Here is a 17,413-nt window from a genome sequence, read left to right as displayed (position 1 = left end):
AAGAAGAAATTGAGCATCAAAAGAGTTGCTCTAGTTGTGGCAAGTCATTGACTTGGCAAGAATTGCCTCACTAATCTACAGACAATACTATCCAGAAAGGGACACGTTTGCAAAATAGTCGACTGATAATCTTTGCCAAGCCAAAGTTATCAGTCCTTCAGATTTCTGCATTAAAAAGTTTGGTCAGATATTATCCTGGGCCAGAAAGCTGAAGACTGGTGCCCCAAAGTTTTGAGAGATATGGGACTGTCCAAGTGATCAGCAGTAGTCTCTCTATATTGGCAGTTTTAGAAGCTCTGTTTTGTGCTTCTCATTATTAGGTAATATCATTCTAAGATGTCTGACATTGTTTATAATACTGGTAGGCTCATAGCCAAACCAGCTGTTTGGCATTAAGAAAGTTAATGGAGATCTCAAAAGGTGATTTTCGATGACATACAATCTAAAATCGAGATATAAGTCAGTTATAGAATTATAGTCTTTCAAGACAGATAAAAGGGTGCTTTATTTAATAGACAAAATTGATAGGCTAGATGTTAAGGCTGTCTTATACCTTATAAATTATAAAACAGTAACAGTTATATTCGTCTTATGTTGGGAAAAAAAGGCTTTTTAATGGGATAAAAAGGAGAAAATGTAAATTTTCCTGAAGCTGTTTGTATTTTAATGTTAATTTTACTTCCCCAAGCAAGGCTGCTAAGTCACATACTCAAGAGGTGACTTCATCTGAACCATTCCATTTTAATTAGTAAAATAAAGGAAAGCCAGTGACTGGACAAGGTGAGGGAGGTGGAGAGAGGGGAGGTCTAAGAGGTCAGAAGATGAGAGGTCAGAGGAGAGAAAGGAGAGGTTGTGGCAAGACAGAGTTTCCTAAGTAACAGCTAGACCCAGGTGATATTAATTGGCATTGAATATCTATGAACATTAAGGATTTTATAGGTCTAGTATCTCATATAGAAGGGCAGTTTGTATAATTGTCTATTTGATGCAATCTTGTTGTATAGATGGTTTGTGGATTGAGAGATGAATATATAAACCTATTGGGCTGTGGAGTTGAGTTTGTTGATTTTGGGGTAGAGAAACACTCCAGGATAGTGGCAGAGAACAGGTGGTAGTAAACCACCAGGGAAGGGAGTTGCATGGACAAGTTGGGCCATTTTGACGGTTCAGACTGTGTGCCAGAGGTTCTTGCTGCTCCAAACTAAAATTGGGCCTGAATAGTGAGATCTATAGGCTGATAGAGACATAAACCATTTTTTTTTATTTTTTTAACATTTATTGCAACATGGGAGTGTGATAAAGAATTAAATATATCAAAATTGTTACAGACCCATCTGAGTGTGTAGCAACTATAAATAAGAATAGATAAAATTAAGAGAGTTGTTTTGTACTCAAACTCCAGAGATTAATAACATAGCTATTATGATTATAATAGATTTAAACTATTGTAACTATGGAGATCTAGAGATTCATTTTAATGCTACTCGGCCTGATTTTGTAGACTTTTTGTCTTAGTTACTGTTCCATGGTTGTGAAAAGGTACTATGACCAAGGTACCGAAATACACAAAAGCATTTAGTTTGGGGATTGTTTACCATTTTAGACAGTTAGCACACAATCATTATGGCAGGGTGTGTGGAAACAGGCAGGCAGATAGGCATGGTGCTGGACCAATAGTTGTAGCTAAGAGCCCATATCTTTATTCACAGCTCTCAGTAGAAAGACATAGGTACTTAAGTAACATACCTCCTTCAACAAGGCCATGCCTCCTAATCACTCCTAAACAGTTTATCAACTAGGAAATAGACTTTCAAATATATAAGCCTGTTTGTGTGGGGGGGGGTATTCTGATCTAAACCACCACACTTTGTAAAATCGAAAATACATGAGTTCAGTTATCAGAAGTATATGTATCAACAGCAGTATGTTCATGGCTAAGAAAAACATAAGCCTTTTGATTACATCTGGACTGATTGTAATCATGTGACCTGGCATTCCACTAGATTATACAGTCTTCTAAAGTATACCTCATTGTTTGTTTACTCGTTTTATATTATTATTAATTATTTTCACTTTGGATATTCTATTCCACTGGATATATAAGACTACAGAGGTCTTCAAGGCTTCCGTAAACAAAAGGATAGATGATGCAACAGAGCTACTCTGCTATTTAGAGACCTTGGAGGGCAAGGTACAAAGTGCTTTCCCTTTTAATCCCTTTGGCTACATTATTAAAGGTGAGAAAGTATGCTTGTGGGACCTTCAGAAGTTGAGTCATACCAGTCTGGTACATTTAATTACAGTATAAATATTTAGACATTAATTGAAATAGAATCTTGACTGAACTATAACCTTAGAAATTTTAATATAATATGCATTATGTCTATTTCTCATCTTTTATAACTTATTCAGAACTTTTACAGCTTGCTTTTCTGCATTCTCTACCATTTTGGAAAATTCTCCCAGCATCTTAACTTCATGTAAATTCTTCTATATAAATGTGTTTACATTCTTGGGGTTGGAAGCACTGTTAAACAACTAAGAGTACTTGCTGCTTTTTCAAAGGACTCAGGTTAGTTTTCGAGCACCCATATGGTAGCTTACCATCAATCCTAAAATTAGTTCCATGGCATCATGTATCCTCTTCTGGCCTCTGCAGTATAGGCACACATGATACATAGGCATACACAGATGCAATGCACCTATAAACATAAACTAAAAAGTTTTTAAAAAATCTAAAGAATATTGAAAATTTACTACATATATAACATCAAGTAATAAATTAGGAATACCTCTCTACATATTGTTTTAATATGAGAGTTTATAAAAAACCAAAGTATACCTTATTGAAAGCTCACAAAACTTGAAATATTTTGTGTGCTCTATAGAGTCAATAAAATGATCTGTCATCGCTGTGATTTTGTCTGTAAATGAGTTCAGATAGCAGAGACAAGCAGCAGGCAAACAGAAAACATCGTTAAATTGATGTCCACAATATACAGCAGAAATCAGCTAAGGAAGTGCTGTTAAAACTGTGATATTGGAGTTATTGATTGAGGATTTTAGGCATAAAGTCCTCTGTGCATGAATAAGCTTTCTGGCAGCCATTTCTTTTAAAGGCATTTTATATTATGGGATAATTACTACTAGCCTCTGCTGCAAATTGTTTATCTTTTAGTTGTTCTCAGAGATGCAAAATATCTGGGATATTTTGTTCTTCTTGTGTGTGTGCTTTTTTTTATTTTTCTCTTTGTGTTGCTTCTACTTAGACCATAATTTTTTTCATTTGGCCATAATCATTAGCACATTAGTTACATTTTGAATGATTTCTGCTGCCATAATTTAAATTATTTGCATTATCATCCGTACTATTCTATGAAAGTCAGCAAGTAAGTTCTCCCTCTGCCCCGTTTCCACCTCCATCAAAGGCCTGAACCATCCAGGAACTCTTCCCTTCTTACACCCAACTTTTCTGCTCTCTGAGCCCTCTGAGCCAAGCCTAGCTTCCCTGAGAGGCCTGGTATCTAGGAGGAACTTTATCCTCTTCCTGCCTCTCCACCTCCATCAGACTCCTAAACTATACAGGTAAGCTTCATTTATCCATCCATCTTTTCATCTCTTTGAGCTCTCTGTGTCAAGCCTGCCATCCCATCTCCTGCCACCTCTTTGCCCACTTCATTAGGACCGAGGCTCCTGAATCACATAGAACTGAAGGGCTGGAACCATATGACCCAAGGATATCCATCATAAGCCTGTCATACCAGGGACATTGAGGATCAATCCCCTCCTATTACCTACTACAACAAGAACATCAAGGGACCAAAACAATCCATATGTCTTAAGGTCCTCAAAAAGAACACAATCAATACTAACCAGAGCAACATCATACCTCCAAAGCACAGCTACCCACTACAGCAAGCACAGCATACACTAATGCAATGGAAACACAATAAAATTACCAGAAATACAATACTATAAAGATGCTAAAGACTTTTAAAGAGGAAATAAATAAAGCATTTAAAGAAATACAGGAAAATAAAGTCAAACACAGAGGTCTTTAAGGAGGTCTTTATTTAAAGAAATAAATCTGCCACCTGGAACAGCAGAGGTCCAGGGACACAAGCCTGTTGATATTGTGCTGTGAGTAACCAAGGCACAGAGAGGGATAGACAGAACACGTGGAAAACAAGCCCCTGCAGCCCACTGTGAGGCTGAGCCTTTTGTATAGGGACTCGGGATCTGCCCAGAAAGCCCGTAGGCATGGACCAAACACTTGGGCCCCTTGCCACCTGGAAGAGTGGAGACCTAGGGACACAGGCCTGGTGATACTGTGCTATGAGTAACCAAAGCACAGAGAGGGTTAGGCAGATCATGCAAAAAACGTGCTCCTGCGACCCACGGTGGGGCCGGACCTCTGATATAGGGACTCGGGCTACTCCAGGAAAGCCGGGGCTCACAGATTAGATGCACAAGCCCACAGTAAGGCACAGGCCCTTGTCAGGGGGAGCTGAGGTCTTCCCAGGAAAGGCAGTGTTTGAAGTTCAACTCTACAGACATACTTTTTTTAATTGAACAAATTTATTTTTTAAAAAAAACTGAGATAAATGTACAGATTTTAAAAGTATTTTTGCATAAAAGTCTATGAATACATTTTTGTCAGTACTTGATTTTTTAAAGGTTTGATAGTATCCATTAAAATCTTACTAGTTACAATGACCCTCTTACACCTGGACCAAAGGGGAACCTGGCACATAGGCCCAGGGAGAGCACACCGGAAGTTCTCAGAGGGCAGAAAGTACTTTGCTAACTGGAAAAAAGTTTGTTTTGGCCTAGAGAAAGAACCAGGTCCCTGCCAGTAGTATTCAGGACCTATGGACAAGGGCTGAGCTTCCAGAACAGCCTCACAAGAGCTCCCACAACTGAGCCCACAAAAACAGAGCAGAGTCACTGCTACCAGAACTCACTGCTTGCCCACTAAAAGCCGAACACTCAAAAGCAGTTTTCTTCCTGAGCCCATGGGCCCTCATGACTATAGAAGAGTTGGGTACCTATCACTGATAATAAGACCACTTATCATCATAGACAACAAGATGGCAAGAGGAAAACAAAAGAACTTATGCAATGGAAACCAAGACAACTTGGCATCATCAGAACCCAGCTCTCCCACCACTACAAGCAGTGGATTGCCAAACATTCCATAAAAAGAAGACTCAGACCTGAAAACATACCTCAAGATGGTGATGAAGATCTTTGAGAAGAGCACGAGTAAGTCCCTTAAACAATCACAGGACAAACATAAACAAATAAAAGCTTTTAAAGGGGAAACACAAAAATCACTCAAAGATCTCAAAGAATTACAGGAACACAACCAAAGTGATGATGGAGTTAAAAATAGAAATAGAAACAAGAAAGAAAACACCAAAAGAGACAACCATGGAGATGGAAAACCTACAAAAGAAATCAGGAGTCACAGATGCAAGAACTCCAACACACTACAAGAGATGGAAGAGAGAATATCAGGAGCCAAAGACAACATTGAAAACATAGAGAAAACATTCAGAGAAGATGCAAAAACCAAAAAGCTCCTAACCTAAAATGTCTAGGATATCCAGGACACAATGAGAAGACCAAACCAAAGGATAAGAGGAATTGAAGTGGGCAAAAATATCAACTAGAGGCACAATAAATATCTTCAAAAAATTGTAGAAGAAAACTTCCCTGCCTTAAGAATGAGAACACCATGAGCATAAAAGAAGCCTACAGAACTCCAAATAGATTGGAACAGAAAAGAAATTCCTCCCGACACATAATAGTCAAAACGCCAAGTGCCCAAGGCAAAGAAAGAATACTAAAAGCAGTAAGGGAAAAAGCTCATGTAACATAAAGGCAGACCAATCAAAGTACACCCGACTTATCAACAGAGACTATGAAAGCTAGAAGATCCTGGAAAGACATCATACCGACCCTAAGAGAACACAAATGTCAGCCCAGGCTACTATACCTAGGAAAACTCTCAATCACCATAAGTGGAGAGACCAAGATGTTCCAAGACAAATCTAAATTTACACAATATCTGAACACAAATCCAGCCCTACAAAGAATAATAGATGGAAAATCCAACACAAGGAGAGAAACTACATCCTAGAAAAAGCAAGAAAATAGCTAAGGAAGAAAACCAAAATAAGAATGACACACAGACATAATTCTATCTCTAAAAGCAAAAATAGCAGGAAACAGCAATCGTTATTCCTTAATATCTGTTAACATAAATGGACTCAAATACCCACAAAAGATATATAGACTATCAGACTAAATATATAAACAGAATCCAGCATTTTGCTGCACACAGGAAACTCATCTCAGAGACAAAGATGGAGACTACCTCAGAGTAAAAGATTGGGAAAAATACTTCCAAGGAAATGGCCCCAAGAAACAAGCTGGAGTAGCCATTCTAATATAAACTAAAGTAGATTTTCAACCAAAAGTTATCAAAAAAGATAAGAAAGGACCCTTTTTATTCATTACAGGGAACATTTATCAGGAGGAATTCTGAATACTTAATATATATACTCCAAATAAAAGAGCAGCCATATTTATAAGAAACCCTACTAAAGCTCAAAACATACATTGCACCACACACAATAATAGTGGGAAACTTCAACACCTCACTTTCATCAATAGACAGATCATGGAAGCAGAAAATGAACAAGGATGCAGAGAAACTAACAGAGGTTATGAACAAATTGGGATTAATAGACATCTACAGAACATTTCATCCTAAAACAAAAGAACACACCTTCTTCACCACCTCACAGCACCTTCTACAAAATTGACCATATTGTCAGTGACAATACAAGCCTCAATAGATATAATAAGTTTGAAATACTCACATGCATCCTATCAGATCACCATGGACTAATGCTGGTCTTTAATAACAACAAAAAAGCCGATATATACATGGAAGTTGAAAAATGCTCTACTCAATGATAGCATGGTCAAAAAAGAAAGAAAGAAAGAAATTAAGAATTTTCTAGAATTTAATGAAAATGAAAACACAACATAGCCAAACCTATGAGATTCAATGAAAGCAGTACTGAGAGGAAAACTCAGAGCTCTGAGTGCTTCCAAAAAGAAACTGGAGAGAGTATACACTAGCAACTTGACAGTACAGTTGAAAGCTCTAGAACAAAACGAAGCAAATACACCCAAGAGGATAATACTGAAAGAAATAATTAAACTCAGAGCAGAAATTAACCAGATAGAAACAAAAAGAACTATTCAAAGAATAAACAAAACCAAGAGCTGGTTCTTTGAGAAAATGAGCAAGATTGATAAACTATTAGCCAGAATAACTAAGGAGAAAGGGAGAGTATCCAAATTAACAAAATAAGAAATGAAATTGGAGACATAACAACTGAAACTACAGAAATTCAAGAAATCATCAGAGCCTACTACAAAAGTACATACTCAACAAATCTGGAAAATCTGAAGGAAATGGATGAATTCCTTGATAGATACCAGATACCAAAGTTAAACCAGGACCAGGTCAACCATCTAAATAATTCCATAACACCTAAAGAAATAGAAGCAGTCATCAAAAGCCTCCCAACCCAAAAAAGCCCAGGACCACATGGGTTCAGTGCAGAATTCTCTCAGACATTGATTGATGACCTAATACCAATACTCTCCAAATCATTCCACAAAATAGATTCAGATGGAACACTACCCAACTCATTTTTGAGAGCATAAAAACCCTCATTCCTAAACCACACATAGACCATACAAGGAAAGAGAACTTCAGTCCAATCTCTCTTATGAACATTGATGCAAAAGTACTCAACAAAATTCTTGTAAACTAAATCCAAGAACAAATCAAAACCATCATTCACCATGATCAAGTAGGCTTTATCCATGGGATGCAGGGATGGTTTTACATATGAAAATCCATCAATATAATCCACCATAAAAAAACTCAAAGTAAAAAATCACATAGTCATGTCATTAGATGTTCAGAAAGCATTTGAAAAAATTTAACACCCATTCATGTTAAAAGTCTTGGAAAGAACAGGAATCCAAGTTACATAATAATAAACATAATAAAACATAATAAAAGCAATATCCAGCAAACCAATAGCCAACATCAAATTTAATAGTGAGAAACTTGAAGCAATCCCACTACAATCAGGGACTAAACAAGGCTGCTCACTCTCACCCTATTTATTCAGTATAGTACTGGAAGTCCTGGTCAGAGCACTTAGACAACAAAATGAAGTCAAACAGACAGGAATTGGAAAGGAAGAAGTTAAAATATCACTATTTGCCAATGACATAGTAGTATACTTAAGTGCCGCCAAAAATTTCACCAGAGAACTTTTACAGCTGATAAACAACTTCAGCAAAGTGGCTTGATATAAATTTATCTCAAAAAATCAGTAGCCTTCCTCTACTCAAAGTATGAACAGCCTGAGAATGAAATTATGGAAAAGATACCCTTCACAATAATCACAAACAATATGAAATACTTTACTATGACACTGACTAATCAAGTGAAATATCTGTATGACAAGAACTTCAAACTTGTGAAGAAGTAGAATGAATTAGATCTCAGAAGACTGAAAGATCTCCCATGCTCATGGATTAGAAGGATCTACATTATAATAATGGCCATCTTCTTCTAAAGCAATCTACAGATTCAATGCAATCCCCATCAAAATTCCAAGTCTATTCTTTATAGAGGTCGAAAGAGAAATTTGCAAATTCACCTGGAATAACAAAAAACCTAGGATAGCAAAATCTGTTCTCAACAACAAGAAAACTTCCTGTGAGATCACCTTCACTGACCTCAATCTATATTACAAAGCAATTGTGTTTAAAAGCGTAAGGTATTGGTACAGAAATAAGCAGGTAGATAAATGGAAGAGAATTGAAGATCCTGAAATCAACAGCCCCACTTTGGATACTTGATCGTTGACAAAGGAGCTAAAAAATTCAATGGAAAAAGGATAGTCTCTTCAACAAATGGTGTTGGTCAAATGGTAGTCATCATGCAGAAGAATGCAAATAGATCTTTCTTATCTCCATATTCAAAGCTCAAGTGCAAGCAAATCAAAGACCTCCATATAAAACCTGGTACACTGATACTATTAAAAGAGAAAGTGGGGAAATTTTTAGAACACATAGGCACAAGGGAAAATTTCCTGAACAGAACATGAATGTCCAATGCTCTAAGATCAAGAATCGATACATGGGAATTCATGAAATTGCAAAGTTTTTGTAAGGCTAAGGACACTCTCAAAAAAACAAAATGGCAGACAACAGACTGGGAAAGGATCTTTACCAATCTCATATCTGACAGAGGTCTAATATCTAATATATACAAAGAACTCAAGAAATTAGTCTCCAGATAATCAAACAATCCTATTTAAAAATGAGGTGCAGAGTTAAACAATTCTCAAGTGAGGAATACCAAGTGGCTGAGAAGCACCTAAAGAATTGCTCAACATCCCTAGTAATCAGGGAAATGTAAATCAAAACAACCCTGAGATATCAGAGATTCCACCTCACACCAGTCAGAATGGCTAAGATCAAAAACTCAGATGACAGCAGATGCTGGCCAGGATGTGGAGAAAAAGGAAAGCTTCTCCTCTGTTGGTGGGGTTGTACACTGGTCCATCTACTCTGGAAATCAGTCTGTTGGTTCCTCAGAAAACTGGATGTAGTCCTCCCTGAAGACCCACCTATTCCACTTCCTGTCATATACCAAATGGTTTAGAATATAAGGCATTGATGTTGTGTTAAGGAAATTTTCCCCTGTGCCCTTAAGTTCCAAGCTCTTGCCCACTTTTTCTTCTTTTCTTTTCTATTCTATTATTTTCCTGGTTTTATGTGGAGGTTCTTAATCCACATGGACTTGAGTTTGTACATGGTGATAAGAATGAATCGATCTGCATTTTTCTACATGTTGACTGCTAGTTGAACTGTACCCATTTGTTAACAATGCCGTCTTTTTTTGCCAGTATGGTCTTAGCTCCTTTGTCAAAGATCAAATGACCATAGGTGTGAGGATTCATATTTGGGCCTTCAATTCTATTCCATTGATCTAACTTCCTGTCTCTGTAACAATACCTTACAGTTTTTAGCACTAATGCTCTGTAATATAGCTTGAGGATAGGTATGGTGATTCCACCAGAAGTTCGTTTTTTTTGTTGATAATAGTCTTTGCTATCCTGGGTTTTTTCTTATTCCAAATGAATTTGCAAATTGTTCTTTCTAACTCTGTGAAGACATGAGTTGGAATTTTGATGGGGATTGCATTGAATCTATAAATTGCTTTTGGCAAGATGGCCACTTTTGCTATATTAATTCTGCCAATCCATGAGCATGGGAGATCTTTCCATCTTCTGAGATCTTCCTCAATTTCCTTCTTCAGAGATTTGAAGTTCTTGTCATGTAGGTCCTTCACTTGCTTAGTTAGAGTCATACCAATGTATTTCATATTGTTTGTGACTATTATGAAGGGTATCTTTTCCTTAATTTCTTTCTCAGCATGTTTGTCCTTTGATCAGAGAAAGGCTACTGATTTGTTTGAGTTAATTTTATGTCCAGCCACTTTGCTGAAGTTATAGGCACTCTCTGGTGGAATTTTTGGTGTCACTTATGTATATTATCATATCATCTGCAAATAGTGATATTTTGACTTCTTCCTTTGCAATTTCTGTCCATTAGACCTCCTTTTGCTGTCTAATTGCTCTGGACAGGACTTCTAATACTATATTACATAGATATGGAGAGACAACACAGTGTTGTCTAGTCCATGATTTTAGTGGAATTGCTTCCAGTTTCTCTCTGCATAGTTTGATTTTGGCTACTGCTTTACTGAACATTGCTTTTACTATGTTTAGGTATGGGTCTTGAATTCCTGATTTTCCAAATCTTTTGCTCAGTTTTGTCAAATGCTTTCTCAGCATCTAATGAGATTATTAGGTGTTTTTTTTTTCCTTTGAGATTATTTATATAATGAATTATGTTGATAAATTTCTGTATGTTAATCCATTCCTGAATCCCTGGGATGAAGCTAACTTGACCATGGTGGATGATTGTTTTGATGTATTCTTTGAGTTGCCTGGTATCTCCTTAATGGATTCAAAATTTTGGCAAAACCGTATCATATTACCTATGAATGCCTTTGAAAATTTTCTGTGTCATATAAGGCCATACAGTATTTTGGCATTTGTGAATATTTTAAATTTTCCTCCTGGTCTGTAACTTAGAAGGCAGCAGCAATTCTTTCTAGGGTATGCATGATGTTTTGCCCAAACACTTCTAATAACATGCTGTTTAACCATAGCCAACACAGTTTCTTTTCTTCTATTTAATCATGTAGAAATTGTTAATCGTTGAGTGTAAGATATTAACCTTGTGCCCTCTTGTTTATGCTTTGTGGCGTTATTCTTTACATATTTTAATACATTTAATGAGATTAAATGGCTCATTGTTTAAAATGAAGTGTTGAGTGCATATATCTTCTTTACATAAAAGCTCTACAACACAGAAACTATTTAATATTATTGCTCTTTCTAGTAAGACTGAATAAAAAATTTAAAAGCTGAAAAATAAGCTAAATCAAATCCATAATTTTCCTATATTGTTCTAAGGTATCTATAACTAGTACTTCTGATATGAAGCAAGTAAAAGACTAAAGTCATATAATGACTCAACACATACTTTTGGTTTTATCTACAATGTGTCACACAATGTAGATTATTTATAAGAATGGACTCAAATTCTATATGTCTATTCATATATATTTATTTTGGATGCAAATATTCAATGCTTGCTAAAGCTCCAGAAGCTGAACCAAATCAATATTCGGATTATAGATGTCTCCATTTCCTAAAATCATTACTTCAAGAATTAATGGCAGAAAATATATTGTATAATAAAACAATGCTGGTTTGTTACTATTACAATAATTTATAGAATTCTTGTTGTTTTATTTGAAATGATGGTAATAGTCTTTTACATTTATACTTTTAATTGGGCCTCAGAATTTCATTTGATTGTTTTCCACTTTTACATTCTCATCTCTTTAATCTGTCTCAGTATGACTTCTGTATATGAAACTTCTCTGATCAAAAGTAACAAAATGTACATCTAATTGAGGCCATTCTTTGTAACAACTTGGGTAGCATCCTAATGTACTTCTTATCAAAGTAACATCTTCATTTATGTTCCCACCTCTTAGATTATACATGTGATTGTATGCCCAGAACTCTGAGGTAACAGAGTTTACATTATTTGTCACTGTAATTTCAACATATGGTACAAACCAATAAGATAAATATGGCAAATACAAAAATCTTTTGAATATACGAACTAACTAGAATATGAACTTGAATATTGCAAGGTTTGTTAAATTCATGCACTAAAAGAGGTGATTGAGTTGAATTATATTAAAGGCAAGATCAATACAAATCTAACATCATGAGTCAAGATTTCCCTGTGCAGTTTCCAAGTGAATATTAATATTTATACAACTAAGGTAGCTGATTGAGTATATACAAAATTAACATGACTAGAGACTGAAAAATAACAAGAAGATTTGAGCTAGAACGTCAAAACAAAAGGAGTTAGAGATTCTAAGATACATGAAAGCAGTGGAGAGGTTTCCTAGGGTTTTGTCCATCACTATATGGCAACAAAATCAGCAATATCCTTAATATCATCAATATTTCTGATGTTTTTCACACCTGTGTTCCTAATGCTTGCTTACCTAAGCCACCTTTTAAAATGTTCATTTCTTCAGTTACTTCTGTTTGTATACTTGTACTTTGGCTTATCTCTTGTACAAACTCTTCCTTCCTTGGTCAATCTGTACTATTGCCCTGAAGATATGCCATTAGTTGGCCTCCCTAGCATTAAACACAGCCTAAGAGATTTGTTTGTCTTTTGTAAATAAAACACTTTCTGATATTAGTATAGAAAATAGCACATTAAATTGCTTATGAAAGATGTAACATAAGTTTTAAACAAACATCTATACTTCAGTGTGAATCCTGATAATTTTCAATTTCAGGTTCAATTAGAAAGCAGTATTTGTGTTTTATGTATATTTTATCTTAATATGAATAAAATGACTCTCATGCAAATAACAGTCACATGGGTTGATAAAAGTGTATTATTGTGGAAAATGTCTTTCAATTTGGAAAAGATATATTAGCTCATTCTGTTTGTCTAAATTGCAAATTCTTTATTTAGCTAATAATTCGAAATGTATTTTTCACAAATTTCTTATAATTACCAAGTTGCCACAATTTTTCTAGGTTCCCTTTAAATGTGTGTGTGTGTGTGTGTGTGTGTGTGTATGTGTGTGTGTGTGTGTGTCTTTCTTTTGCAGGACATATATTACTATAGGTCATCTAAATATATTATGTACTATGAAATCTGTCTATACTAACTGATAATTATGTATGTATAATGCTCTTTGACACTCACTTTTTCTTTAGGACAGTCTAGCTGACTATATTTATGAGATTTTCATACCACTGACTCATTCACCCCTGAATGACAAGGAGATTCAAACTGATGAGAGAGAACTTGCTCCTGAAGACAATTTCTATTTCTCTTTATTTTAATCTCAGATAAAAAAATTTCCTCGGATGAAGGTCTAATTTACAGACATCAGTAAATTTAAAGAGATAAGCCAGGTCTTTTGGTATTGAAGTTTGATATCTTAGATACTGATAACCTCAGTGGGCCTAGTATGGTTAAGAGCCACACAGTAAACTGAGTGATAAATCACCATAAACACAAATAATAAAAGTACACATTTGGCTAGCTAGCTTTCAACCCGCACCCGGTGGCTCCAGCCCCGGGCGTCCCTGCCCCCAGCCCTGCCCACGCCCCGCAGGGTGAAGTGGCTTTGATCCCGGGTTGCCAGGCCAGCGCAACCGAGGAGGTGACTGGACAGCTGGAGAATGAACAGAGAATCAGACTGTCCTACAGACCTGGAAATGGCCACCCCCAAAGGCCAAGACCGCTGGTCTCAGGAAGATATGCTGATTTTGCTGGAATGCATGAAGAACAACCTCCCATCCAAGGACAGCTCCAAGTTCAAAACCACAGAGTCACATATGGACTGGGAAAAAAGTTGCATTTAAGGATTTTTCAGGAGATATGTGCAAGCTCAAATGGGTGGAGATTTCTAATGAGGTAAGGAAGTTCCGTACATTGACAGAATTGATCCTTGATACTCAGGAACATGTTAAAAACCCTTACAAAGGCAAAAAGCTCAAGAAATACCCGGATTTTCCAAAGAAGCCTCTCACCCCTTACTTCTGCTTCTTCATGGAGAAGCGGGCCAATTATGTGAAACTCCACCCTGAGATGAGCAACCTGGACCTGACTAAGATCCAGTCTAAGAAATACAAGGAACTTCCAGAGAAGAAGATGAAATATATTCAGGAATTCCAGAGGGAGAAACAGGAGTTCGAGCGAAACCTGGCCCGATTCAGGGAGGATCACCCTGACCTTATCCAGAATGCCAAGAAGTCGGACATCCCTAAGAAGCCAAAAACTCCCCATCAACTGTGGTATACCCATGAGAAGAAGGTGTATCTCAAAGTGCAGCCGGATGCCACTACGAAGGAGGTGAAGGACTCCCTGGGAAAGCAGTGGTCTCAGCTCTCGGACAAAAAAGAGGCTGAAATGGATTCATAAGGCCCCGGAGCAGCGGAAGGAGTACGAGGAGATTATGCGGGATTATGTCCAGAAGCACCCTGAGCTAAACATCAGTGAGGAAGGTATCACCAAATCTACCCTCACCAAGGCCAAACTCCAGCTCAAGGACAAGTTTGATGGACGACCCACCAAGCCACCTCCGAACAGCTACTCCCTGTACTGTGCAGAGCTCATGGCCAACATGAAGGATGTGCCCAGCACAGAGCGCATGGTGCTATGCAGCCAGCAGTGGAAGCTGCTTTCTCAGAAGGAAAAAGATGCTTATCACGAGAAATGCAACCAGAAAAAGAAAGATTATGAGGTGGAGCTGCTACGGTTCCTTGAGAGCTTGCCCGAGGAAGAGCAGCAGCAGGTCCTGGGGTTGAACATCAATAAGAAGCAAGCCACCAGTCCAGCTTCCAAGAAGACTTCACAGGAAGGTGGCAAAGGTGGTTCCGAGAAGCCCAAGCGCCCTGTGTCTGCCATGTTCTTCTCAGAGGAAAAGAGAAGGCAGCTACAGGAGGAACGACCTGAGCTCTCAGAAAGCGAGCTGACCCGCCTGCTGGCCCGCATGTGGAACTACTTGTCCGAGAAGAAGAAGGCTAAATATAAGGCCGGGGAGGCTGCACTGAAGGCACAGTCTGAGAGGAAGCCCGGCGGGGAGCATGAAGATAGGGGCAAGTTGCTTGGGTCGCCCAAGAGAGCTGAGGAAATCTGGCAGCGGAGCGTCATCGGAGACTATCTGGCCCGCTTCAAGAATGACCGAGTGAAAGCCTTAAAAGCCATGGAGATGACTTGGAACAACATGGAGAAGAAGGAGAAGCTGATGTGGATTAAGAAAGAAGCAGAAGAACAAAAACGATATGAGAGGGAATCAAGTGAGATGCGGGCCCCTCCAGCTGCTACAAATTCTTCCAAGAAGATGAAGTTCCAGGGGGAGCCCAAGAAACCTCCTATGAACGGTTACCAGAAGTTCTGCCAGGAGCTGCTGTCCAATGGAGAACTAAATCACCTGCCGCTGAAGGACCGCATGGTAGAGATTGGCAGCCGCTGGCAGCGTATCTCCCAGAGCCAGTAGGAGCACTGTAAGAAGCAGGCAGAGGAGCAGCAGAAGCAGAACAAGGTCCACTTGGACCTGTGGGTCAAGAGCCTTTCTTCCCAGGACTGCGCAGCATACAAAGAATGCATCTCCGAGAACATGACTAAGCTTTGAGGTCCAAACCCCTAGTCTAGCCGGACCACCCTATAGTCTAAGTCGGAGTCTGAAGAGGACGATGATGAGGAAGATGAGGATGATGATGACAAGGAGGAAGAGGAAGATTATGACAATGGTGACCCATCTGAGGACTGCGGGGATTCTTCCGAGTCAAACAGTGAAGATGAAAACAAAGATGGGGATGAGAATGAGGATGATGATGAGGACGAGGATGACGACGAGGACAACGATGAGGATGAAGACAATGAGTCTGAGGGCAGTAGCTCCAGTTCTTCATCTTCAGGGGACTCCTCAGATTCTGACTCCAACTGAGGCCCGCCCTCCACCCCAGGCAGGCAGGCAGTCAAGGAGAGGCACTACAGAGCTCACCTCCCCAATTGACAACCTTTGTCTCTTCCTATGTTCTGTCCCCAACTCCCAGACTCCCCCACTTTCTTTCTTTCCTTTAAAAAAAAATTCAGTGGGGTAGGAGGCTGCATGAGCCTAGGCTAGGACTCTGTAGCCTTGGAGTCTCAGCTTCAGAGGTTCTCCAGGGACAGCAACCATCAGACTGAGCCAGCACTGGACCAGCCTACCCCGCCCCCTCTTCTGCACTTGCAGTTCGAACATGGACAATGGACCGGGGAATTTGGGGGTGGGGATGTGTCCTAAAAAGTTTGGCAAGGCCCTTCACATCTGCAGCCTGCAGGAAGGTGGATTTTCAGTGGGGGGGAGGCTTTCCTTCCCAGACAGGCTTGCTACCTGGGCCCCCCACATTGAACTGGAGGGAGAGAAGGGTGCTGCCTTCAAGAAAGCAGGCAGTGTCCGTGACCTTCTTCCCTGCCCCTGCAGGAAGGAGCCTCCTGGACCCGTTCATGGGGGAGGGGCAGAGTGTTTTTTATATGTGTGTGTGTATATATTTTTTTAAGCTCCGAGCTGTCAACGAGACGTTTCCTACCGAAAAAAAAAATTTTTAAGTGTGTTAGTGTGATGTAAGCTGTGTATCTGGGGGACACGTGTGTGTGTGTGTGTGTGTGTGTGTGTGTGTGTGTGTGAGCCAGAGGTTGACTTTGGATCTCTTCCCCTATCATTTTCTACTTTATTTTTTGATATAGGATCACTTACTGAGAGCAAAGCTTGCCATTTCAGCTATACTATATGGCCAGAGAATCAGAGGAAACAGCCAGTCCTTCTTCCCCAGTGCTGGGGTTATAGGTGCATGTGTCTGTGTCTAGCTTTCACATAGATGCTTTCATAGCAAGCACTTTATATACTTATCCAGTTCTCAGTCACAGAGATTTTGATTAAAGGTATAATATCTGATAGTATAATAAAAGCAGGAAATTGAATATGGCTGATTGTAGGGATGGAGAGAAAAAGGCCAGATTCTCAAGTGGCTATCAAAAATAAGAAAGCTGATGGAGGCTCAGAGTTTTCAATGTGCACATAGAACAGATAGAACAGTGTGTTTACTTCATTCTTGCATTGACCTCTCTCTCT

The 17,413-nt window shown here is 38.6% G+C and overlaps 1 pseudogene across 1 annotated transcript; it reads left to right on the top strand.

Annotated features, from left to right (window-relative positions):
- Nucleotides 1-13,976: 13,976 nt before the first annotated feature.
- On the top strand, nt 13,977-16,246 carry LOC308415357 (nucleolar transcription factor 1-like; annotated as a pseudogene). The gene has a single exon. The product of its transcript is annotated as a nucleolar transcription factor 1-like (transcript).
- The last annotated feature ends 1,167 nt before the right edge of the window (nt 16,247-17,413 follow it).

The sequence above is a fragment of the Micromys minutus genome (genome assembly GCF_963924665.1).
Source record: "Micromys minutus genome assembly, chromosome: X".
In the NCBI taxonomy this organism is placed as follows: Eukaryota; Metazoa; Chordata; class Mammalia; order Rodentia; family Muridae; genus Micromys; species Micromys minutus.
The sequence above is the reverse complement of the archived record's forward strand: the minus strand, read 5'-3'. Positions and strand labels throughout refer to the sequence as shown.